Source organism: Engystomops pustulosus, chromosome 2 (assembly GCF_040894005.1).
Source record: "Engystomops pustulosus chromosome 2, aEngPut4.maternal, whole genome shotgun sequence".
NCBI lineage: Eukaryota > Metazoa > Chordata > Amphibia > Anura > Leptodactylidae > Engystomops > Engystomops pustulosus.
In genome coordinates, this window is record NC_092412.1 from 231776773 (window position 1) to 231803541 (window position 26769).

The window sequence follows — 26769 nt, forward strand, 5'->3', positions numbered from 1 at the left end:
ATTATTGCAATCTGGGACTAAAGTAAAGCATCCAGAGAGCTTCCCCAGAGGTCAGAGGGGTCTGTCTGTAACTATGGGTTGTCTGTAAGTCGGGTGTCCTTAAGTAGGGAACTGCCTGTATTGTATATTGATGAAAGCAGGGAACCCTGACAAATCTGACAGCTCAGAACAACAACTAAGACAGAAAATAACAAAACAACAAGACACACACAAAGGGGTCCTAATGAAAGGGAACCTGTCAGCCACAATTGGCCTTAAAAACCACTACTGGTATGTGGCCAAGAACCTTCCTTTGATGGCCTTGTGTGGTTACATCATCCAGAAAATCAACTTTGAAGTGATATGTAAACTGGTTGTATAAAGTCACTTCAATACTGAAGTCAAGCTCTCCTTTTCTGCAGTTGATGTCCATACATCCAGGATCATCACTAGCCGGCTCTCCTAAAGCCTGGAGTGTGATGTCAATCACAGGGGAAGGGGCAATCTGAGCTGGGGAGAGCTTGACTTCACCTCTGGGAATTGATTCACTTCAGATGCCCTGTAACTTTGTAGGACCTAGAAACATGTTAAAGATCAAAGCTTCATCTTTAGGATCACAGTAGTCTTATGGTTCTGTGAGCTACAGATCCAGTGATATAGGAAGATAAAATAAAGAGCCAGATCCAGAGATAAATACATATTTGGAAATGTGGGCTTTAGATAAAATTGTAATTGTACGACCATCCACTACCTGGGCCGCTGGGCATATCCAGGTGTTGTGTGTTCTTACATGTTAGACTCAACGTTACTTCCCATATATTGTCACTGCATACATATCCTCCAATATGATTATACTGTATGTGTATTTATCTTATGCCTTATTCCATAAAATCTTTTGTTAACCCTATAAATTCTAATCCCCACTTTTTTTTAAACTGCCTTTATATCTGGTTCTGTAGCTTACAGAACTATAGCCCTGATTTGAAGGAAGTGATTCTTATCTAAAATGTTACACAAGAGGTGCTAAAGAAGGATGGGGGTGAACTTAGTTTACACTTCCTGTGGTCAACAGGGTCGGCTCCAGGTTTCAGTAGGCCCCTGGGTGACAGTGCCTCCGTGGGCCCCTTTGCAGTGAATTCACATGGCGGCATTAAATATTCAGAAACTGAAACAGTCTCCTGTTCCCTAAAATATTCCATAGTGTATTTTCTCAAACAGCCCCCAAATGGTTATTTTATATAAAGCCCCCCTCACCCCTATGGATTCATTAGATACAACCCCCAGCAGCCACCATGGATTCCTTATGCACAACTTCATGTGGGCCCCCCAGCAGCTCTGGGCCCTGGCACTTGCCCAGATATGCCCAGTGCTAGCGCTGGCCCTGCATGTCATGCATGTTTTTTTATAGCTAAAAGTGTACATTCACACTACAGTATGGGGGACGTATTTATACGGCCGACGTATATGCGGCCAATATACGTCCCCCATACACTTTTATGGGCTCGCGGCGCCCTACGGGAGCGGTACGCTGCAGCACACGTGCAGCACCGTACCGCTCCGTAGCCCGGGAAAAGATAGGACATGTCCTATCTTTTCCCGTATTACGGCGCCGCGGCCACACATCACTATGGAGAGGGGTGGGGGTGAGCTGCGCTCACCTCCTCCTCCTCTCCCCGCGCTGCCGTGTGCCCGCCGTGCTACGGTGCGGCGGGCTCACGGCAGTGGGAATGTAGCCAAAGGGTGAGATTTCACATAGAAGGACATTTCATCACCTGCCTGAGGAGGATGGTAGTTTACTGGGGTAAAATCTGATGAAAGGTCCCCTTTAAACATGGTTTTGTTTGTGGGAAAAGCCCTTATGACTATCCTGAGTAAGTATGTAGACCTTCTGCACATCAAGCCTTACATTTTTGAGCAGCTGAAATATTGTAGAATAAAGATTTTCATAAATGTTTGATTTACACTGATGTTCCCTGACTTATGTATAAAGAGATGAAGGATTTTTAGAAAGTAAATTTAAAGTGTCCATTAAGTTATATAAAATTCCATTTAACTACACTGTCAAGCTTCAGAAAAATTGCATAGAGGGCAATAAAATAAGTGTGTGTACTCCCAGGCTACCTGTCAGAAGCTGCTGCAATCTGAGAAATGCTGTAGAAATCACAATCTTGACAAGAAAAATACCTGTCAATTTGTTTGTCAGAAAATCTCAAACCTAACATCACTTTGTAGTTCTTATTTTATAGCTTTATTTCAGAGGTTTACACTGTATATCCTAATGATGACACGTTATGTGGACTCTCCTATTGAAATCAATGGGTTAAATCTACCACCAGGATGGAGTATTGAAAACCATGCACACTTATCCACCCTTCTTTTAGCTTCTTATGCCCTTTTTTTTAACAAAAAAAAGGCTTTTTCAACATTATACAAATGAGCCTCAAGGGCTCAAGGCTCTCCAGGTCTTAATGGAGCCTGGAGCCCCTCAGGCTAATTTGAATAATTTTTAAAGCCTTTTCTTATAAGCAAGAGCGCACTAAGCTTAAAGAATTGCAGATATTGCCAGAGAGGGCATACACCAGTATGTCAGAGGTCTTGCTTTATAATCCTTCATCCTGGTGGGAGATATCCTTTAAGTCATTATTAGCAGGCAGTGAAAATTACAAGCATGGAGGGACTTGGAAGGTTAGAATAGGGTTAAAAACCTAAAGGACTTACAATCCTAGAAGATCCAAATAACTAGGAGATGGAAATCTTCATCCATACCTACACAGGAAGATCTTATAGCTGAAATTAATCAGATCTACTCCCGTGAGCCAGCACTGGCATATGGATTCCTTAGATCCCACAACCCCTTCTAGAAATGGCAGCCTTGGATGTCCCCACCATGGGCTGTTAATCTCCAGTAATCTGATCTCCCCTACCCTAGACTGTAAGAAACTTCTTCTTCATTTTATGGAATATGCTTATACCCTCAGATAACTTCCTGCAAGCGTTTTTGTTGTTGTATATTTTATTTTATTTAACTGTTTGCTTTTGTCTATAAAACGGTTAATCAACTCAAGCGGACAAACCAGTATATGTATACAATTTCTAGTAGGAGAACATGTAGCTTCTGGTAATTGAAATGTAAGATTTACGAGACACGCTTGTAATTATTCATTACTTTGTACTCGCTACAATATACTGGATGTTTTGAGCTTTTAATCTGTTAAACCAATAAAAAATTATTGAAACAGAAAAATCCTAAAAGGGCCATTAAACTTTTTAAGTTGCAAAGATTATAGAAAACTTTGTTACACACATCAGTAAGTAAAGCAACTTCTTTGTGCCTGTTTTATGCTCCTTCTTTCCCCTGTAGTGAGCAGTGTACCAGAAGTCTCATACACAGCACAGAGTAAAGTTAGGAGGTTAATGATTAACAGGAGCATATTTCACCCCTCTCTGGGGAGATAAGACTATTCAGGGACTGTTGTAAACAGTTAAGTCAGGTTGCTTTATTTCTCAGCTGTCAGTGGATACAGGACTAAAAGCTGAAAAAGCTACAGACATTGCTTAAATAAGGAAGAAAGGCAGGGGTAAAAAAAGGACACAGGAACAAAAAGGGAAAAAAGGAATCCTGCAGTATGAACGGTAGGGTGTAATAGTGGTTCCCTATCCAAGTATGAAGAGAAATCCTGACCGGCAATCTGGTGAGATCAACCATTTTTATACCCTATGAACACTGGTATATAGCCTGATTGCAAAATGATATTAACCCTTGGGCATTTGTTTTAGTGGGCTACTTAGCAGCTTGTCTAGGTATAATACTCTACAATTAGACAAGTATTTGGCAATAATGAATTATAGTGTTTGAAAACTTCCTACTTTTTAGCTAAATTACAGAGTACATTTATGTTCTGCTTTTTATCTAGACACTATTAAAGTTAAAGGGGTATTCCCATCTGGGCATTTACATTTAATTAAATTCATTTGCCATATGTAAACATTTCTTCAATTAGATGTTATTAAAAAAAATGTTCCTGTGTGAAGATAATTTCTCATTAATGTAGTTATTCTGTCCCTTAGAAACGAGATACTTTCCTCGGATACGACCACGTCACACTCTGGCAGCGGTGGCCGGACATGTGCTATAGAGTCCTGCCTGACCTCCTGGATTCAGCGATCATTACCACAGGACGGCTGTGCGACATGTAGTCACTCCCGGACATTTTATATACAATAACCTTTTGTTTCTTTCTGCACTCAATCTATCAGACGTGGCCGTATCCGAGGAAGCTATCTCGTTTCTAAGGGACAACATGGTTACATTTATGATAAATTATCTTCACACAGGAACATTTTTTTTAATAACATCCAATTGAAGAAATGTTTACATATGGCAGATTAATGAAACTGAATGTAAGTGCCCAGATGAGAATACCCCTTTAATGTTTTATAATGATTGTATCCTTCTGAATTGATGATTTGACTATTGGATAGAACAACTAAACTTTGAGTTGTCCCTCTTATTTTTGCTTTTTTCTTTTTGCATAATTTTTAATGCCTTTTTTTTGTAAAAACAAGGGCATAAGAAGCTAAAACAAGAGTGATCCCGATCCTGGTGGTGGATTACCTTTAAAGGGGTTGTCCGAGAGTTCTGAAAAAAAAACTAAAGGTGGCCAGAGGGGGCTGCTTAAAAAAATAAAGATGTACTTACCTTCCAGCACCCTCCGGTGTCCCGCGCTGCTTTCGCTCCAGTCCGGGCGCCATGTAAACAAACATGGCCACCGGAGCATTGCTGGATTCAGCTTCCGGCCGGACCCGTCAACCTTCCGACCCCCATACACAATGCTGTGAATAAGGACGGATAGGCGCGGCCGGCCACGGCCCGGCCGGAAGCTGCATCCAGCAACGCTCCGGCGGCCATGTTTGTTTACATGGCGCCCGGACCAGAGTGAAAGCAGCGCAGGACATCTGAGGGCGCCGGAAGGTAAGTAGAGCTTTATTTTTTTAAGCAGCCCCCTCCGGCCACCTTTAGTTTTTTTTCACAACTCTTGGACAACCCCATTAAGGAAGGACTCATGCACAGCTACTCTTTGTATTAGGATAACAGCCATACTCACACTCACATTCATACAATTTCCATTTGCAAATAAGATTATCCCAAAGCAACAATCTACATCTTCAGTAAGAGCTCTCCATGGTTCTCCAAGTGAACATCTCATGTTAATGTAGCTCCGAGACCCAACCTTGATCCCACTAGGAAATCCTAGTTGTATGAAAGGAAAAAGGAGAAGCTCTCACATTAATATCTTCTCCTCGAAGACAATCATGAATCCCCCTAAGGATATACACGCTTAAGGATAATCCCTGAATATGTTACACTTTCCACTCTATTATTTCACATGATACAAATAACATTTTACAAGCGGAGGGCAGTTTCTAACCCGAATAATCCTCCAGAAATCCCAGCACTTTACCAGGAGTCTCTTCACTACTCAACTGCTCAAATTACATCGACAGTGATTCTGCGAATGGCTTTTACTGTCAATAACTCCTCCGCTCCGCCCCAGCTCTAATGCTAATTTAATTACCTGTGTATTACGATCTATAGCTCAATTAGCCATACAACGAGTTTGTTCAGAATATTACAATTTGCTAGTAAAAAAGATGAAGTTTCAACCTTCCACTTTCCATGTTAGGGCAGTTCTGGAGGGATTACAACAACAATATATTCATATATCATGTCACATAATCAGAAATTATGTAATGTAACTGGGAAAGTAAAGGGGTTTACCCATGAAAGAAAACTCTCAAATTTCAATTCCCTAGAGATGTTCACACAATAAAGATCATTTTGACCATTTACTCAGTTCTACTAGTGATGGTCAAAGTAAAATTCCACTTCATTATCTCTCTGTGCTATGAGATGCTGTGTGCTGACAGTGTGCTTAGATTACCAGGGTACAGGGTTTATCTATACTTTCATTTAGCTTCTGCACTTTCTTCTGAACAACTTTCCATGTTTCTGTCATTATATGCACAGCCTATTAATGTGTAATGCCTTATTTAATAAACCCAGGTGTGGTCATAAGACAGTATTCTCTTAAAATGGCATTTGGATATAGTCTAAGGTGGAAAAAGAAACCCTTCAATTTCTAAATCTGAGATCTGAAATCTCGATATCTAATGATGATAGCAATGTAATTATCAAATGTTAAATATATGTTTAATATATAATGTTGAAAATTTAAGGGGTTTCTAGGAATTCTCAGAAACCTATGGAGCAGAATTAGTAAAATAAAGTGTCCTGATTTTTGCATCACGCAGGTACTACTTTTCAGGCCTAATGTAACATCCATGCCAGTGTCTTCTTCTGTCCACAGAATGTGGCTTAGATTGCGCTGACTTTCCTCTGTGTATTTTGCTTGACATTCCAGTGTGAACTGGGGCTAGTGTTGCTGACTGTATTGGGACTTACTGGATAGCACCCAGCAACTCTGCAGCTCAGCACTGTCCAGCAATGGTTAACTGGCTATGATGGACAGACCTCTGCTCCAGTCATCTTTGGTGGAGGCTCTTTGGCCAACTGTAAAGATTCCATTCACAGTTAGTCCCCTTCTAGCTATACTTCTAGCTAACGTTACTGTTTCAGTCACTTTCTATACTTCTGATATTTCAGTTTTTCTGATTTGGCATTTGTATTTTAACTATGTCTTTTGACTAGGAATTTTGACCATATTCCCTATCTCCATTGAGACCCGAGCCCTCTGACCCTACTTTTGTGTTGTTTATTTGTAAGTCTTGTTTTGTGTCCTCAAAAAGAGAGACTGTCTTCAAGTTGTCCCATATCATCTAGGACACGCAGAGGTAAGCAGGCAGCTGACAGGATCACTGTAATGTCTATCCTCCATGAGTCCAGAGTCTACATTACACCTATGCTCTACCAAAAGTCACGGGAAGTCATGGGACACGCCTTGAGCAATAAGTGGGCAATTAATCCTATAGTCAGAAAAAGTTAAATCCCGTGGTTAAAGGAGGCCATTCATTGGTCAAAGTGGGTCTTGTGGCGTACCGCTGAAAACCAGTAGTACCAGAAGAATGAACAGGAATTGGGGGGGCGGGAGCATCTACATTTTCTTACCAGCCCTACCTTGAACCACACATGATTTACAGAATTCCTGAAAAACCCTTAAAATAACTTATAATAGTTTATAAAAAAAAAAGACAAATATTTTGCTTTGTTTTACGCATGTTTCATAAAAATATATATAATATTGAAGGGTTTTAAGCCATTCAAGCGTTCATACAGTGACCTGTAAAAATCTACACTCCTGCAAAAATTTCGGTAACGATGCAGTGATGAAAAAAATCTCATTTTAGACAATTATTGGAAGTGAAGAGAATAAAAATCTTAGAAGATGAATATTAACAATTCCCAACTAAACCAAGTGTTTTACGGATTCATTTGTCTGGGATTCTAACTTGCTAGGATGACCTTTTGCCGAAAATAGATACACTACGTACAAGGTAAAGCAGCCATTGCTAACCGGGCCGTAATATGAAATGCAATATATGAGATCTGCTCATAAAATAAATATATGAAACCAATCACATAAAAAATGAATGAAGAAGATTAAAGTCAAACTAAGAGAAATATTGATGCAGGTGCTGCTCTCGTAAACTGATGGCACATGACAAATTGCAAATCACAGTGAAGTATGTCTCAAATCCTCCATAAGAATTCATGGCAAATCCCCAAATCCATAGGATTATGGCAGAAAATACTCACTTGACATGTAGCACAGGACTGGGCATAAATAACTGAGCGTCAAGCCTGAGAATATGGGCTCCTTGTGCAATAAAAATGTAAATATTCTGCAATGAGAGAGGCAATATGTCTTTATAGCAAGAGGGTGCGAGGTCAGACAAGAATCCAACATGGTCATTAATGGAAGCACAATTACAGGGTGATGGGAGAGACATAGCACAGGAGATCTGCAAGACATAGGGAGGAAGGTGGCACTTACTATGCTAATAACAAGCACCCAGCAATGGCACATTACTGAGACATTGCCAGAGTCTTCAGTAGAAGAGAAAATGCTAGAAGGAACTTAGTACTTAAAGGAAAATTCGGATGCAAATTTTACTATATGGGGTGTACCTGCACTCTCTATGGTTGGCCCGCAGGGCACTGTGAGACAACAAATAAAGCTATATATACAGTTATATATACATATATGTTACTGTAGTGTTGTCACAGTACAGGGATAATACACACAGTGATGTCACAGTACAGGGATAATACACACAGTGATGTCACAGTACAAGGCTAATACACACAGTGATGTCACAGTACAGGGATAATACACACAGTGATGTCACAGTACAGAGATAATACACACAGTGGTGTCACAGTACATAGATAATACACACAGTGATGTCACAGTACAGGGATAATACACACAGTGATTTCATAGTACAGGGATAATAGACACAGTGATGTCACAGTACAGGGATAATACACACAGTGATGTCACAGTAAAGGGATAATACACATAGTGATGTCACAGTACAGGGATAATACACACAGTGATGTCACATTACAGGGATAATACGCACAGTGATGTCACAGTACAGGGATACTACACAGTGATGTCACAGTACAGGGATAATACACACAGTGATGTCAAAGTACAGGGATAATACACACAGTGATGTCACAGTACAGGGATAATACACACAGTGATGTCACAGTACAGGGATAATATACACAGTGTTGTCACAGTACAGGGATAACACACACAGTGATATCACAGTACAGGGATGATAATAATAATACACACAGTGATGTCACAGTACAGGGATAATACACACAGTGATGTCACAGAAAAGGGATAATACACATAGTGATGTCACAGTACAGGGATAATACACACAGTGATGTCACATTACAGGGATAATACGCACAGTGATGTCACAGTACATGGATAATACACACAGTGATGTCATAGTACAGGGATAATACACACAGTGATGTCATAGTACATGGATAATACACACAGTGATGTCACAGTACAGGGATAATACACACAGTGATGTCACAGTACATGGATAATATACACAGTGTTGTCACAGTACAGGGATAATACACACAGTGATGTCACAGTACAGGGATAATACACACAGTGATGTCACGGTACAGGGATAATACAGTGATGTCACAGTACAGGGATAATACACACAGTGATGTCACAGTACAGGAATAACACACACACAGTGATGTCACAGTATAGGGACAATAATAATACACACAGGGATGTGACAGACAATGTACACAGAAATGTTACAGTTCATTAGTATAATATACACAGTGATGCCCCAGTACAGGGACAAGTCCTCTACTTCCAATGTAATGTGCATTTGATCTCCCATCATGTAATACTGATAATCAATCACAGGAGCTTCTGGACTTATACCTGCAAAATGACAGCCGCTGCCCCCGGGTCACACTGCTGAGGGTATGAGTTTCCCAATTTGGTTTATGCAGAGGATTGAACTGATTCCTGATCGCTATGATTTTATTACTTTGCTATACAGAATGGGAGGATCAATACTTATGTCAATAAGATGAAGGATAAGATGACTATATTTATTTATTATGATTAGTAATGACTATAGGAAATCTATTAATCAGCAGTATAATCAAATCCATCAGATATCAATGATCTTTTATGAACGTGAAATTTACCTGCACTGCAAAAAATGATGTTTTCAGCAGTTTGTATCAGTCATCAAAGAGTCATCACTACCGGCAGAGCTGAGAGCCTCGCACTGTATGTATCATCTAATGTTACACTTATTGCATTTCACCCCTTCATTCCCTGCGCCTCATGTACGCATTCTACATCTAAATACACTTTAATATCACAATAAATATCACATCAACAAAAAAAGAGACAACCACCTTCGCCTTGTTAAGCAGTTGGTATGACATACTGGTCTAATACAGACTGGATATACATTGGGGCACATTTACTAAGGGTCCGCGGAACGCATTTTCGTCGGGTTTCCCAAACTTTTCCGATTTGCGCCAAATTGCACAGGGGTTCTTGGCGCATTGGCGCCGGCTTTCATGCAACACAAATCGGGGGCGTGGCCGTCGGGCAACCCGACTAATTCAAATTGTGTCGCAAGACATGCACTCACATACACCGGGAAAAAGATGGTGAACTCCGGCGGACCTGAGCGGGGAAGCGACACATGCAGGAAATTGGACGTACGATCTTAGTGAATCGCGGCAGCTCTGATTCCTCGTCGGAAAACGCACCTCGGGGATCGTGACGGGACCGGTAAGTAAATCTACCCCATTGCCTTTAATAAGGAATCTAGGTTCTATAGGGAATCTCATGACAGAAGGGTTAGAATATGGAGAACGTGTGATGGTGTGTCTATGCTGTGGATTGGCACAATCCCTCGATGGATGGTGTTATTATCTGGGCAACTATTGCTCAAACAGCTCAGCAGGACATCCTGTCACCTCTTATGGCAGCGCTTCCAGCAAACAGTAGTTTCTAATTTACTACACATGGTGAATCTCAAAGAAGTGACTTCTATACAGGAATACAGCACCAGAACCAGGCTCTTTAAAAAAAAAACTGCCAGAACACTGTCCAAGAATACAGCACCAGAACTGGGCTCTTCACAAAAATAAATCACAGTAACTTATCTCTCTACAGAAACACATCTCTAATGTTTTCTAATCTAAATATAACAACATAGGGATTTAGTTAGTAATTCATATGTATTCTTATAAGCTGTGCATAAATAGTAAGAACATTATCATAAATTGTTCGTAAGACACGTGAAGACAATGTATAAATGCTTTTTTGCTATATCTACAGTATTTAGCATATTAGTAAGGTATTTCTAGCTGCAGCTGTGGTACCAGCATAAACTTTTAGCAGATCTATACGAGTCTTTGTTTGGTTGTTTGATAAAAATGTATGTCCCAGAAAAAGAGTCTGATAGGTCACATAATAGGTCACAAATAATAGGTCACAAATCCAGCATAGTTGGTTTACTAATATTGTCTCACCCACTCCCATGCGCCATGGACTTGCACCTCCTGGCAACATGATGTCGTTTATGTGCACGCAAGGGGAACAGAACCAAGGTCAGTTTATAAATACAGAACCAAGGTTAGTAAATAAATCCAGCACAAGACCTGGGCACCAAAGGGAAATACAGCACCAGAGCCAAGCTCATTACTAAATTCATCACTAGTGCCATGGTCATTGTACAATGCTTCTACCAAAAATACCGCACCAGATAAAAACTTGGAATATAAATACAACACCAGAGCCAAGCTTATGACAAAAAATACAGCAAAAGACCCAGACTCCATACAGTCATACAGCAAACTGGAACCAAACTCAGTGTATAAATACAGCACCAGAGCCAAGCTTATTCCAAAAATACAACAATAAACCAAGGCTCCATACAGCCATACAGCAAACCTGAACCAATCTCAGCATATAAATACAGCACCAGAGCAATGCTCATACCAAAAATACAGCAGAACAATGCAGAATCTGTATCATCTAGGTCCAACATTATCTAATCTCGTATCTAGGCTGGAGACCATCCTAAAGGGTCCGCGAGCCTCTGTTTTACAATTCTACAGTTTTCCAAATAAACTTAGCCATCCTTTGTAACATTGTATTCACACATATTTATCATCATTACATTTACACACGCAAAGTTTTATTACATTCCTAGACGCTTTCTTGGTGCATAATAGTTTTTTTTAGCCACATGCTTTTTTAAATAAATGTAAGACATAAATCTTTCTATTTCTTGAGAAGATTTTAAGTATTATTCATACCATTTTTAACAACTAAGATTTTTTTCTCTGTAAGAGAGAAGCTGATATTGTATCTGCATTGTAAAGTAGGAAAAAACCTTCCCTTTCAGGCAGCCGCACAGTAGGTGCCCACAGCTCAGCTGGTAGCTGGCAACTGTGATGGGTAGAAAGCTCCCGTAAAGTTGCTAAAAATTATAGGGTGTAATGTACCAAATAAAAACACCTTTTCTATTCTACATGCGGAATGTGATCTTATTTTAACAGTTAGGTCTTTGTTGTAAATTAGGTAAACTTTATTTTTACTTTCATAAGAAAAGGAGCTTGTTGCGTTTGCCTCCTCTAGAACAAAGGGGTCATTTCCTCAGTTATTCTCCGAGATTTGCTATGAATTCAAGGATACAGAATTTCCAGGTAAGGTTTGTTTCTACGGAATACTGTGTATAATGTATGAACTTTTCTCTAAGAAGAGAAGAAAAGAGTCTGTGCACTCACCGGTAACATCTACTGCTTTCTTCAGGCCATTTGGGGCAAGGACATGTGCCAAAAACAATGGAGCTATGAGCTTTTTCGTATGGCTTGTCTCCATGCCCCAAATGCCCTGAATAAAGTGAGTTAGTACATGGACTCTTTTCTCCTGTTGTACATTGGACAGTACGTAAACTGTGACCGGACTTGGTCCTTAAAGGAAATCGACTACCATTTTCAAGGATTGTAAACCAAGCACACTTACATGCTGGTGTGTGCCCCATTTTCTGCCATTGTTTTTACAAAACAAGAATCTAAAAAATTATGCAAATAAACTTCAGTGACCCTAGGCTCAATTACTCAATTAACAGCTATGGAGTACAAAGCAATTAAGGCTCCTTTGCATACTTTTTACAGCCCCCTTTGTAAAAATCAGGACCGGAAAAGCTAAAAGAAGAGAAGTTCCTGCCAGAGGGGGCACACACCAGCATGTAAGTGCGCTTGGTTTACTATCCTTGGACATGGTGGTAGATTTTATTTAACCCTCCCCTGTTGAGCAATTGTGTTGTGTCTCTCAACACATTGGAGACAGTCCTGGCTTAGTCTCTTCTACAATATGTCTAATTATTTAGGGCCATGGGGTAGGGGAGACAAAGTTGGGTAAATGTACTTGCTCTAACATGCTTTATTAACCTAGAGTAGGGATAGGTGAAAGCAGCTGATTTTTAAAATAATGTATAAATTATTGACAAATTAAAGAAAGTGAAATGATGTATCTTGATTTCCTACATACTACCCATGATTAATGGGAGCATTGAATCGTTTGCTGGGTTCTATAGAGCAGTTACGTGGTAAATTCAGACTTTGTATGTATGGTATCTAATATAAATGCTTTGATCCACAGGGCCAGAATGTCTGTGATTCATCGTGCTCCAAAATCAACCTAGGCCAAATGTCTTACAATTTTTTTTATTTTTCCCCACTCTGGCCACCAATGGGTTTTCCGGTATCACTGGAAAATCCATTTAAGGTTCCCCATTAGGGAAGATCCCACATAGACTTCAAACTAAAACTTTGCATTAATATTTTAGATTTTTTTTCTTGGAGTGAAGGGAGATTAAAACTAACAAGGTCATGTATGAAAGTTGTAGGCACCAACAAGTTACATTTTCTGTTGATATCTACTCAAACAAATGTTACCACAACCAAGCTTCATCATAAAAATGTGTATTAATAGATGTATATTGGTAAATTACCCAATATCCTGCCACCAACACTTATAAACACAGTACAAAAAACATGAGGTTTAGTGGCCAACCCCTTTAAGCTTCAAACTTAACTGTTGGTGGTTTAAAGAATTTGGGCCGCCTAGAAATCTTCAATCCCTGCTAATGTAGGCGCTGTCCATATATGTCTCCCTCTCACAGAAAATATCACAAAAAAGTCTTGGACATTATCCATAAATGTAAAAAAATCACTGACTGAGCAACTGTGGTACAAGGAAAATGTCTGACAGAGAGATTATGACAGGATGGAGTGATTCACCACACAGCAATCTCCAGGAAATAGTTACTGCAAAATATGCAAAATTATTTTTGTTTTCATACAAATCCTGTAATTAGTATCATTCTCACAGGAGACAAAACTACTAAAACACTGATATGCGATTATATGTCATGTTTAGGATGAATTTAAAATGACAAGGATTTCTGGTTGTAAATCACTTTGGGACTTCTCGCTGCTTTGTAAACCATGCAGAACCCTTACTATGCCTCAACATTCTTAGGTGGAAATGGAAACTTGGTGAAAATAGATAAGAATCTCAACAACATATAAACCATCACCCTTTCCCTAAGAAATAAAAACTAAAAATAAAGAAAAACACTAAATAAAACTCCTAGATATAAATATATAAATAAAACTGAATTTTCCTCCCAGAAAATTGGGCATTTTTCAGCAATTTGTTTCCGTTTTACTGAAAATAGATAACACAAGACCCAAGACTGGTCCGTGGAGCACCCAGTCCTTGGCTATGGCCAAAGCAACAAAACAACATATACTCACCTTTTTCCCCTCTCACAGAGCAGCATCGGTTCCTTGCCTCTTCTCCTCAATCCATCAGGTGTAAGCCAAACTACAGCAGACAGATGCAATGATGTCATCATATTGCCTCTCTGCTGGCTTCAGCCAAGTGTACAGTGGCTTCATCGAAGAGAAGACAACTGTGTAAGGATTCGGGTGTGTGGATCCACTGGACCACCCCGGGAGGTGGTACTAGCCGACACCTGGGACCGGAGTGGCTAGTGGCACCTGGTCTTCACCAGAGCCCGCCGCAAAGCGGGATGGACTGCAGAAGGGTACCACCAGGTCGTTCCACAAGTGCGACCAGCCCACAATGGCAGCCAAGGTCAAGGTACCTTAGCAGGAGACAGTCTCTGGGTCAGGTTCAGGCACAGGGTCAGGGCAGGTGGCAGAGATGCAAAGTCAAGTCCACTCCGGGGTCAGCAACGGGAGGTCCAGGCAGATGGGAACGGGAACACAGGCACACAAGAATGCAGGACACTGGAACTCAGGAGCAGGAACACACAGGAGCAGGAACGCAGGATACACGGGAACACACAAGAACACTGGAGACACAGGAACACAGGAATATCGCTGGGAAGCTTTTTCTAAGGCTGTGAGGCACAAAGACCCGGCAGGGTATGATGGGAGAGGCAGGTTTCCCACTTCTGGGAAAATGACCAGTGCCAATTAATGGTGCACTGTCCCTTTGAATTTCCTAGGACATGGGGATGCGCACGCACGGAGAGCGAGCTTCAGGAGCGGGGACAAGTGAGTGGCGCTGCACCTGTGGGCAGCAAGGGGCACGGGTGAGCCGCGATATGGGTCGCGGGAACACCTGTGACAAACCACTGCTGCTTCCTGGGAAAACCATATGAGTTTATAATTGTGTGTTTTTTTTTATTCATAGTGATTGTGGGTGTAGGGGACATACATAGGAGATGCATCTGTAGATGGCTACAAATAGGGGGCCATTATATGTGGGGGGAGTGCCAGATAATTGAATGTTGTACACCAGTATTCAATAGTCTGCTGCACTCTGCACACTCGAAAGACAAACTGCACATAGTACAGACTGCACTACTTTCCATAAGTCTGGCCCAATATGTTGGTCTTTTTATGCAATATGTGTATGTAGCTACAAATCAATGAAGCAATGCAGAGATAATTATTTATTTATGGATAAGCAATTCAGCCTTCAAGTGCAGGGTGGACAGGCCCAATTGGCAATAAATTCCTGAAAGTGCTGCTGCTTTCTTATGGATCTGTGGCCAAACATAGTAACTCAGCGTGATTTATGTAATTTTTTAGCCTGTTCGTGTCACAGCTATCTGAAGCAAATTAATAGGCCACATCACAGGCACTTAGTGGTACCAAGTAGACCTATACAGCATAAACAATTCCCAACAGAGTATTGAAATCTCATGTTACTTCTGACATTAAAATGTTAATGATCTCCTAGGGTAAAGGGGAGCATTACTGGCAGCTTGTGTCATAAATCTCTGTGCACAGAGTAAGGTTGAAGGATTTATGATGCTTAAATTGTGAGAAAAGAAATAAAAATGTTGCATGGGGGGTAATGAGTACAGTAGTAACAGCTATCATTGCAATCTCTATTGTTACGCCACTGCTGGAGAGCTATTTTGGCTTTACTATCTGAACATTTTACAAAGACACAGGGGGAAATTTAACATAGGTGTCTGAGAGCAGACTAGTTAATAATATTAACACTGATTGTTTACCATGGGTAACTAGAACAGATCTGATTTTTTTTTAAACGATTTTTTTAAACGATTTTAAAAAAACAACTCAGTAGGGTATATTGACATCTCAGAGGTAACTCCCTACTTGGGATCTCTATCTACTACTGTGTTAGAGTGATACTCTTGGGGTCAGTGTCAGGGCTAGTGCCAGCATTGGGCATACCAGGGCAAGTGCCAGGGTCCAAAGCTGCTGGGAGGGGGCACATAGGGCTGTACATAAGGAATCCATGGGGGTGATGGGGTCTTATATAAACTAATCATGAGGGGCTGTTTGGTATTATAAACTAAGGAATATTTTAGGGAACAGGAGACTGTTTTAGGTTCTGAATTTTTAATGCCGCCACGTGAGTTCACTGCAAAGGGCCCACTGAAGCGCTGTCGCTCAGGGGCCTGCTGAAACCTGGAGCCAACCCTGGCCGGTATAACCTTGGTTCAATAACTTTATATCTGTTCTATACCCTTCATGATCCCCAAAAAGCTACTGTTTTTAGCATTTTCCTCATTCTCTTTCCCTTAATTCGGCAAAAGTGATTAAAACAAAAGAAGAGGAGAAAAAAGATCTTTCCTCTTTCAATAATTTCTGGTTTTTAATAAACTCAAAGGGCAAGTTGATATGTTTTTCTCCCAGAGCTTAAACATTTAATTTGGCAGATGTCTGAATTTTGTTTAATTACCTCCTTCAGATATTTGGCTTTTTAAGGTGTATCTAAGAAACTTTTAGAATCTATTAAAGGAAATGCATCATGGCTTCAATTACATCTTCTCAGCAGGGGCCCATGGGATTTATTTATAAACTCTCACCAATCTCTTCCTTTGAATCATTAATGTGGCGATGCTAAAGGAGACATTCACCTGCACAACCATGGCTACCTGCAATATAATTTGAAGGGCAATGCAATTAAAGGTGACCTGTCCATTTCTTAAGCTAAACGTCTGGAGTAAATTGTATATAATGCAGCCCAAGGTCTGGGTTTACATCTGATCCATACTAATTGCATAGAATCTATGGGTGTAAAAGCCCTGAAATAATCGCAATTGGTGGTGCGCGGCAAATAATTGCGACTATTTCCCCCTCCATGCCAGCTCAACTTAAAGGATGCTGTGCCCTGTGGTCAAGTGGAGCAATCCTACCACGTGCCTGTGCACTACCTATAGCCTGTGCCCGGAACTTGCAGGCGCCATAGCAAAATTGTATGCCAATCAGAACCCGCCGTTGAATTGCCCTTCATTCCTTGGTTCCCTTTATCTGTCTATCTATCCCACTATCTATCTATGGTATCAATCCTACAACTATTCACCAATTTCTGACTTTTCGTGGATGACCATGAGGGCTTTTTGTGATTGACCACAGGACCAGTGAGCTTTATTCATCACCTGTCTGGTGCATTTCATAAATCTGTGACTGTTCTTTTATCTTTTCCTGGAATATTCATCTTTACGTTACAACTCCAAACACAAGGATTTTTTACACCATTGTCTTCTTCATTGCAATCTTAAACCTAAAAGAGTTTTTCCAGGTTACAGATACTGAGATATCGATAACCTGTTGTTAAAATGGGTCATTCGAAATAAAATCGGTGGGAGGTCAATACCTTGCAAAGCAACAGATCAGCTGATTCAACAGCAATTTCAAGAAATAAAACTAATAGAAGACTTATTGAAAGTTTCAGGTTTGACACAAGAACATTTTGCAAAAATTTCGCAAAATCCTTTCTATAAATCAGAGGTAATACAAGGAAATAATGACCCACATTTATTAAAGTGTTTGCAATAGTTTTCTGTCTGACTTTGTCACGGCTGCACTGTGTCTGACAAGATAACAACTTCTGAGGAGGAAACACCTCCACAAGGAACAGAGATCCCACCCAAAAGCCTGGACCTTTGTGGAGCCACATTGTAGCACAGTACGACCCCACTCAAGAAAGGAGGAAATAAGGAAACCTTCATATAATCTGTGTAAAATGGCACTAGATACTTGTCGGGGAGGTGAGGGAGGGAGAAGAAGGAACAGTGCAGGAGATCCAGAAGTCTTGTAGCTGTGCTGAGTCTTTCCTCTGTCTTGTGCAGGAAGTGGTAAGTCGAATTTCTTCCATTTCTTTCAACTGTATTGGTGCCCTGAGGAAGCTGATACAATTGAAAGCTGTGGCAGAGCAGGCATCAATAAGTTATTGGTTAATTTGCTGTGCTGTTTTAATTGTAGTTTGGACGATCAGGCTATAAAAGGTTTGCCATTGCTATCACAATATCAAAAAGTATTTTGTTTTGAAAATGTTGTTATGACACCCATATCCCGGTACTGTATATTCAGGGGAGGAAGGACACGTCTGTACATATTCTACACAACTCGTCAGATACAGCCTTGCATCCTATTAGGCAGCCGCCAAACTATCTATCTTTTATCCTGCACCAAGAAATGGCTTCAATGCCCTTTACATATTCGTGGCTAAGCTAAGATAGTCATTGCCTATAGTCATTGCCTATAGACCAAATGGCTTTCTACTTGATACCTGGAACCTGTTGTGGAATCTCTGACTCTGATCCTTGGTTATATTCTTGGTTAAGCTCATCTAGTCTCTCGTCTGTCACAACCAGACTGCTCTCACACTGACTTTCGCTGGCTATATTCTTGGCTTGGATCACATTTACGTTACATTGGGGTTTCTTTTCTAATCCATGATTATTCTCAGAACTGGATCCTGGGGATTTTCCTTCAGTAAAGTCCACAAGTCCATAGTACACGTGACCCCAATCCAGAGCTAATTCAGGATAAGTATGTTTTATTCTTTATCCCCACCCCCCTTTACTGGAAAACCCATTTAACCCATTTCAATGGGATACACCGTAGTGTCTGTTGCTATATCTGTATTAATTTCCCACTAATAATGATATATTCTAGAAGAAGCTATTGCTCCAGGATATTTGTATTTTTGAGTCACCTATTGACTTTGTAAAGAAGCTTGGAAATTGTACAAATTAACTGAATTTATATTAAGGTAGAAAATCCCCATTTGCATGATAAGCCGCATTAACCATTGCATTAAGCATCTGTGCATATAAAAGCTCCTCATTAGTGCAATAAGGTATTAAGAAGTCAAGAGACTGAACAATCTTTACCATCCTTTGCTATATGTTGTATCAAGCCTGCGATGTATCCAATTTCCCCAAATACATTAAGGTCTCCCCTTAGGGCTGTATTTAACAGGTAAAGAGCCAAAGCAGAGAGAGCGTCGGAGAAATTGAATTCCGTGAATTTTACATAATTTTCTGCTGTATAATATTCATCTGTTTTCCAATAATGAATTAGGTAGACTAGCAGGGACTTAATTCTCCGAAAATAACTACAGACAGTAAACAGCGACAGAAATTTTAGGTAAGCCTCAATATCACATAATAACTCGAAGCAATTTAAGGATAAACTCTCTTACTGACATTTACTGTCGTGTCTGAAAGACAACTGACCTACAATCAGTTTCCGATAAGAAAATACGTCATTTATGAATAGTAAAAGGCAGACTAAAAATATGGGAAAATGTTAACATTTTTAGCACATGGGGGAGATCTATCAATAACTTGTCTTGTTTCTTGTACTGCTTTATGAAACTTTTAGGTATCAGTTGGGACTTTTTGGTCTCAGTTGGGACTTTTTGGTATTATGTGAGCCAATGTCCCAACTGAGACCAAAAAGTAACATTATGAGCAACACATTTTTTTCTTAGCCCCGCCCCTTTACTGTTAACCACACCCCTTTGTCGGACAGGCCACAAAAGGTGATGATCACTAGAAAAGGGGCATGAGGCTTTCGGTGCCAAAGACACGAATAAGAGGTGGACACACCTGTGTCTTGATGCTCTTCTCAAAGTGTTTATCTTTCACAAAACTTACCTCCCTAAAGTTTTATAGACAGTGAATGCACCAGGGTGTATGTATGACCACCAGAAGTTAAACTTGAACCTATGAAAGCGCAAAATTCCCAGCCTGATGAAATAACTTTTGCAGAGGGAGTTGAGGACTTAAAGACCAATAAGAGTTCCTAACGTCCGAGCCACAAGATTGTTAATCCTATGAACCTTTGATCAATTTAGTCGGATAACCAATTCCGCACCTATACATTTTGAATCTTTGTTTGAAGAAAAACCACTTCAGTTATCAAACACAATGTGATGACAAAGTGAAGTAGACAGCATAAGGTCATTATAACGTATAACTAAAGTCATCAGGAGATTGTAGATTTTCTGATTAGGTGCAACTAAGCATAATACTACTAAGCATAACACCAACATACAATGGGCCCCATTTGTCAAAACCGGTGCAGTCTGTACTATTTGCAGTTTATCTGTGGAGTGTGCAGGGGGCGCCAGATTCATCAAAACTGGCGCACAGTCTTCATTAATCTGGCGCTCTCTGCACTGCTCCGGAAGTGGGCACCATTTTTTATGGTGCACTTTCTTCATGATTCAGAATTGTGGTGCTTGTCAGTAATAAATGTGTTGCAAACTCCAACTAAGGCAACATTCACACGACTGTCGGGGGCATGATGTATGGCTGAAAGCTTGCTGCCGTACATATGTCCCCCATAAATGCAATGGGCGCTCTATGGGCACCGTACCGTTCCGTACACGGGGAAAAGATAGGACATGTCCTATCTTTCCCTGTGTTACGGCGCCATGCCCCATGCATTGCTCCATCGCGCCGAATGTGTGCCCACCTGGCTATTGGCCCACTTTAATAAAGCAGGCCAATCTCTTTTGAGTAGATGGGTTCTTCATTGTACAAAAATCAGTATTAATATTATGTGCAAAAGCCCTGAAATGTATGTGTACAGTATACAACACCCTGTTATACACATAGGGGCAGATTTACTTACCCGGCCCATTCGCGATCCAGCGGCGCGTTCTCTGAACAGGATTCGGGTCCGGACGGGATTTATGAAGGTAGTTCCTCCGCCGTCCACCAGGTGGCGCTGCTGCGCTGAAAACCATCTGATCGCGCTGGAATACACCGAGCTGGACCAGGTGAAGGTAAGCGCTTCCCAAGCGACACATTTTCGGTTTTTAAATGCTTTTTTTCCGAATACGTCAGGTTTTCGTTCGGCCACGCCCCCGATTTCCGTTGCGTGCATGCCAGCGCCGATGTGCCACAATCCGATCGCGTGCGCCAAAATCCCGGGGCAATTCAGGTACAATCGGCGCAAATCGGAAATATTCGGGTAACACGTCGGGAAAACGCGAATCAGGTCCTTACTAAATGACCCCCATAATATTATGGCCCTGGAATTATGGATAATATTTCTAACAATATTCTTGATCAATATAATGACCTGGAGACACAAAATTATTAGGGATGAGTGGATGAATTGTGTTTTGGGTCTCAAACCCAAAATCCCACCGGTAACAACTGCCATCTGGTGGAGCTAAAACTAAGCCAAAAGGCAGGACAGGGAATTGCAAATTTTATGCCACCTACAGGCCAAGTGGGTGGTGAAGGGCATGGAGTGGGATGCATCGCCAGGCAGAGCCTAATGTTGAATTAATCTGTGTGGCCGGAGTCTCTGGTAAGACCTGCCGGGTGGCGGGGACAGCAAGTGCTAGCACATGACTTGCCAGTGCTTGTTAAATTTCCCCGTAGCCAGGGGCGTAACCTGAGGGGGTGCAGAGGTTTAAATCGCACCCGGGCCCAAGAGGTTTTGGGGGCCCTTATGGTGTCACTTTCCCATGTGAGAAGACTACTACTATAAACCATACATTATAGTCGGGGGCCTGGAACAGACTTTGTACTGGGGCCCATCAGCTTCTAGTTACGCCACTGCCCGTAGCCTTAAAATGTGGTAGATTTATCAAAATGTATGAATGTCTAATTGTAGCTAAGCTTTTGTGAAAGACTTCTTATTAGTGCCATTAGTGTGCAGGGAGCAGCAGAGAGGAGAATATGACGGAGCACTGCTGGGCTGTACATTTATGGGTATATGTAACATAGGTGTGAACATTGACAGCAGGAAAAGTATATCGTTCACATTACAATGCCAGTAATACCTGGAATTCAACATAATCCCTTGTGACTGCCGTATATAGAGGAACGTTATGGAGAACACGGAGAGCAATGGTTTAATGGCTGCAATTAAAAACATGCTGAATGTGCCGCTCCATAAGTAGTCATTAAGATGTCAACTTCCAGTTGTATAAACAAGGAAATAAAACTAAACAAACATGGAAAATAGATAAAAAGGTTCATATTAATTAGACCAACAAATTATAATTTCTTGTAACTTGCAGATACATAGTATAATGTTAAAGGAGTTTAGCTGCAGTTATATGAACATTAGTCCACTGAGACTGTTAACCCTTCCTGCTCTGGCTGTAGTGCACTTTGAGTATTATTATCAAATATCAAGCTGAAAGTGAATGGGTTAATCCTCACTGCTCTGAGCTGTGTAAGCAAACACAGGAGATTAGATGTAAGGTGCATAGTTAGCTGCTATACACACTACTATACAGGCTGGAATACTCATCTTTATAGGAGGGAGCATTTCAGCCTGTTTCGTAACAAACTAAGCAGAATTAAATAAGAAAAATATTTACAACACTCACCACCAAAATACTAAAATTTATCTGAAAGGACGGTTACGCTTTAAACCTGTATACTGTAAGAGAAGGTCCTGCTTCCTGTTGATAAAAAAAGTGTAATTGTTGCTCTGCCAAGCTGAAAAATGGCTTATTCCAAAAACTGTAGTGCTCAGAAACAGCAAATAAAACTGATTGCAAGCTACAGTTAGGCAACATGCACACTGACCTATGCCCGAACAGCTACGGACAGGCGGGCATACGTCAGCCACAATGGAGAGAAGGGGGGGGTGACCCCTCTCCATAGCGATCCATGGTGCGCAACCCGTAACATTGGGAAATATATTATGTGTCCTATCTTTTCCCCGTGTAACAGTACGGTGCCGCACGTGTGCTTTCTAGGGTGAACATACTCCCCCCCATACTGTCGTGTGAATGTAGCCTTACTTTGAGGAATGTAATCTAACATTCACTTCCTTTTAGTTCATCTCAAAATCATCACATACATTGGAATATAGCATTCATTTCCCAAGCACACACTTAAAGGGATTGTTCAGAAGTTTATAAACATGACTGTTTTCTACCAAAGACAGCTCCTCTCCTTAACATGGTTTCTTCTGGTATCGCAACTCATCTCCATTCATCTCTATGCGGCTGAGTTGCATTACCGGCACTGGTCAGTTGCGGTACTGTTTGTGGATGAGAGCAGCCATGTTTCTCAACCTCCAGACGATCCCTTTAATTAAGTTTTTGACAAAATTTCAAACAAACCTCACAATTTTTTTTGGAAGGTACAAAGACACCCACACCAGCACATGGACAACATACTGAACATACCCCACTTTTACTCTTTTATCATTTAGTGTTTTCCCCCGAATAACCAGAGGGAAAATAAGGGACAGATACCACTAGATCTGTCCAAATACTTATTGAGTTTAACATTGTATTTGTGACTATTCTACTCAGAATTCCTTTAGTTGTTCTTCACTAAATCCCATTGACTTTCTGTGCCTGAACAGAAAGTAAATCACTAGTTATAAATAATAGAAATCCATGAACCTTACACTCTGCATATAAATCTCCAAACTGGAGGTTGACTTGTGAAAAAGTTCTCAGGAATGTTCCATAATAAGTGACTTCGAATTTTTTCTGTGTCCAAAAGGCAAATGCATGTTCACATATAACTTAGGGTAAGTTATGTATTCGGTTATCTCCATTCATCCAATAGACAATGAAAGGAGCAGCAGGGTGCACGCCCAACCTGCCGATCCATTGATTTGGGTTTACAACATTCTCGGGATCTGTGGTGGTCTTGTGGATAGTGGATAACTTGTTGTGACTGGACAAACACTTTAAGAACATCAGGTGTTTTTGGATTAGGAATTCTTCTCCAAACAAAACTTGTATTGGCCCCTACATTTTTTTTATTAAGGGGTTAACACAGTAAATGCACCCCTTATGTGGTTACCAAGTTTCTCTAGAATGCCGCAATATCCCGCATGTGACCACGAACCGCTGTAGGGGCGCACAGTGCGGATTTTGCTGCAACAGATGCTATTTCAGGCGCTATGTCCCATTTGCTGAGCCCCTAAAATAGTATCACAGTAAAAACCTCCAAAGAGGGGACCCATTTAAAAAAACTAGACCCCTCAAGGAATGCAGTAACACTATTTTTGAGGGTGCAGTACACTGTTGTTTAACGTTTATTGGGCTTTCAATCACTTTTTATGGATTGTTTTGTTTGGTTGGAAGCAGGAAATTATATTTTTTGCTGTGTTTTTAATTTTATTTACACTTTTTTTTTGTCCACATCTGGGACTTGAAGCAGTGACAATTTGATTACTTGTTTAAATTAATACACTCCCATACTGATGTACGGCAGTGTATTATTACAGTCAGCCTATACAAATCCATACGCTGACACCTGCACTGGTGGGTCCCGCATCAGGCAAGACCCAGCAGGCATTCAGGAAAGGCAGCCCTGGGGTCCTTCATTGGATCCCTCAAATGCCGTGGAGATGATTGGCATCCCCGTATCCAGTACAAGGGTGGATACCTGGTTGACCCCTTTAGATTCTGCAGTCATGTTTGCCTGCGAAGCCTAAAGGGTTAAACAGCCGATATTGCAACTATCGTGATGTTCATGCACGGTGGTCTAATATAGAAACAGTCCCTGTGTGATCTACATGAGGTTGTCATCATCATGGTCCACAAATACAAGCTCACCATGACGTTCCCCAAGGTCATGGTATGGTAAGGGGTTAAAGCGACAATGCTACTTTAATAAATCTAACGGGCAACGGATCTCCGAAGGCAGTTCTAGAACTATCACAAGGAGCCGCCTCACAATAAATAACCCCCATTGTGCTGAAACGGAGGAGAGCAGAGAAGAATTACTTCAGCCCAGCTGCCTTTCAAAAAGCTTATAATTTTAGAAAAGGACTTTATAAACATAAAAGTTTCTAATTTGGTACCACCCACTGTATATATTTTTGCAAATTTTAGATTTTTTAAGAGTAGGTATCTATTTCAGGCATTATGTGGTACCTTGATATTCATCCCTTTGAGTATTGTATACAGAGAAACATGCAGTGTGTAGGGCTTCATAGTACGAGACGTGTGGTGGGAGGATTCTGTATATCAATATAGTGTACATATAGTATGTACACAAAATAAATACAATTTCATATTGACATCACATTTTCCATTTCTATACAACCTGTAATGATTTCACAGTTGTACTGTAGGAATTCAATGGAATAATAGCTTAAGCATCACAAATGAAACAAATGAGATGTGTCATCCTTCAGATCTTATAAATACTGTTATTAAATCCTGTTAAATACAATGTACGGCATGAATAGTCAAACGCTGTATAACAATATATCCTGCATCTGCCGTCCTGGTGGATACATTTTCCAATATGAGGATACAGATCTAGTCTCAGTGTATATACCTCCAATCCCCCCTGTAGATGGGGTTGATACAACACTATAATGTAAATTAAGCCTCCCATCTCATGACCTTATTAAATAAGAGCCGAGACGTTTCATTGACTTGGTATAAAATGGTCATGCCACCTAATAGCCCTACGAGAGCATCAGCTATATGATGAAAGACCTTGTTATTCCGGCCTAATAGAGAATAATTCCCCTTGTTTGTCTTTGATGAAAGACATCACTTCATCATCTTAAAGCAGCTACAAAGGAAATGACATGCATACCTATATAACAATTTGAAGAGGTTTTCCTGGGAAATAAAATGTTCCCCCTGCTCTCTCCCTCTCTCCCCCCTCTGTCTGTAAAAGTGTTCTGCTCATTGTGACAGCTTGTGAATCTACAGCACTGAGGGGCTCTGGAAACAACCACCAGAACCCCTCCGGCTCATTAGAATAATTATAAAAGTTGACTGTTGAAGAAAATAGGCCATGGATAACAAATATAAGAAGATTACCACAGTCACAGTGTCTGAATCTATGAGTAAGTGTTCCTGGTTTATCATGATGGATTTTGATGGTAGATTTCCTTTAAAGGGGTGTTCCCATGAAGACAAGTTTCTTATATGTACTCAGGATAACAAAATAACACATTCTCTACTTCACTGTTATTAACAAAAATACAGCATTTCACAGAAATAAGTTCAACCTGTCTTTGTGGATCCTCGTGTACACAATTTCAGCTGCCCCTAGACACAACCCTGTAACTTCTGACTTGGACTTGGCTATCTATTGAGATTGCTGTCTCTGTCTCGCTCTGTTCTCTGCCTCGAGCCCCTCCCCTTGCATTCCAGAACGGAGCTCACACTGATACACAGACGGTGATTTCCTGCCGGCAGCAGCGTAAGTAGTGTAAAGCTATAGACAGATAAGTTCTTTATCCAAGGACGGGGGAGGGAATAGCATTGTTGTGGAATAGCAGAGATGTAGGAGAGCTGACCGTGTCATTGTGTGTAATAGGCATCTCATGGATCTCATCATCTCTGATCTGTCTCATTTCTCTTTCTATGTGTCAGATATTAGTCCAATATTTAGAAGCTAAATTAAAGTGTATATAAACCTGGACCCTGAGGAAAAGGCAGACGGGCAGCACTCCGTGGA

General features: G+C 40.7%; 1 protein-coding gene across 1 annotated transcript in view; it reads right to left on the minus strand.

Moving 5' to 3' along the window:
• Nucleotides 1-26769, minus strand: part of EPHA6 (EPH receptor A6) — a 585002-nt gene that overhangs the window by 307914 nt on the left and 250319 nt on the right. The window lies entirely within an intron of this gene.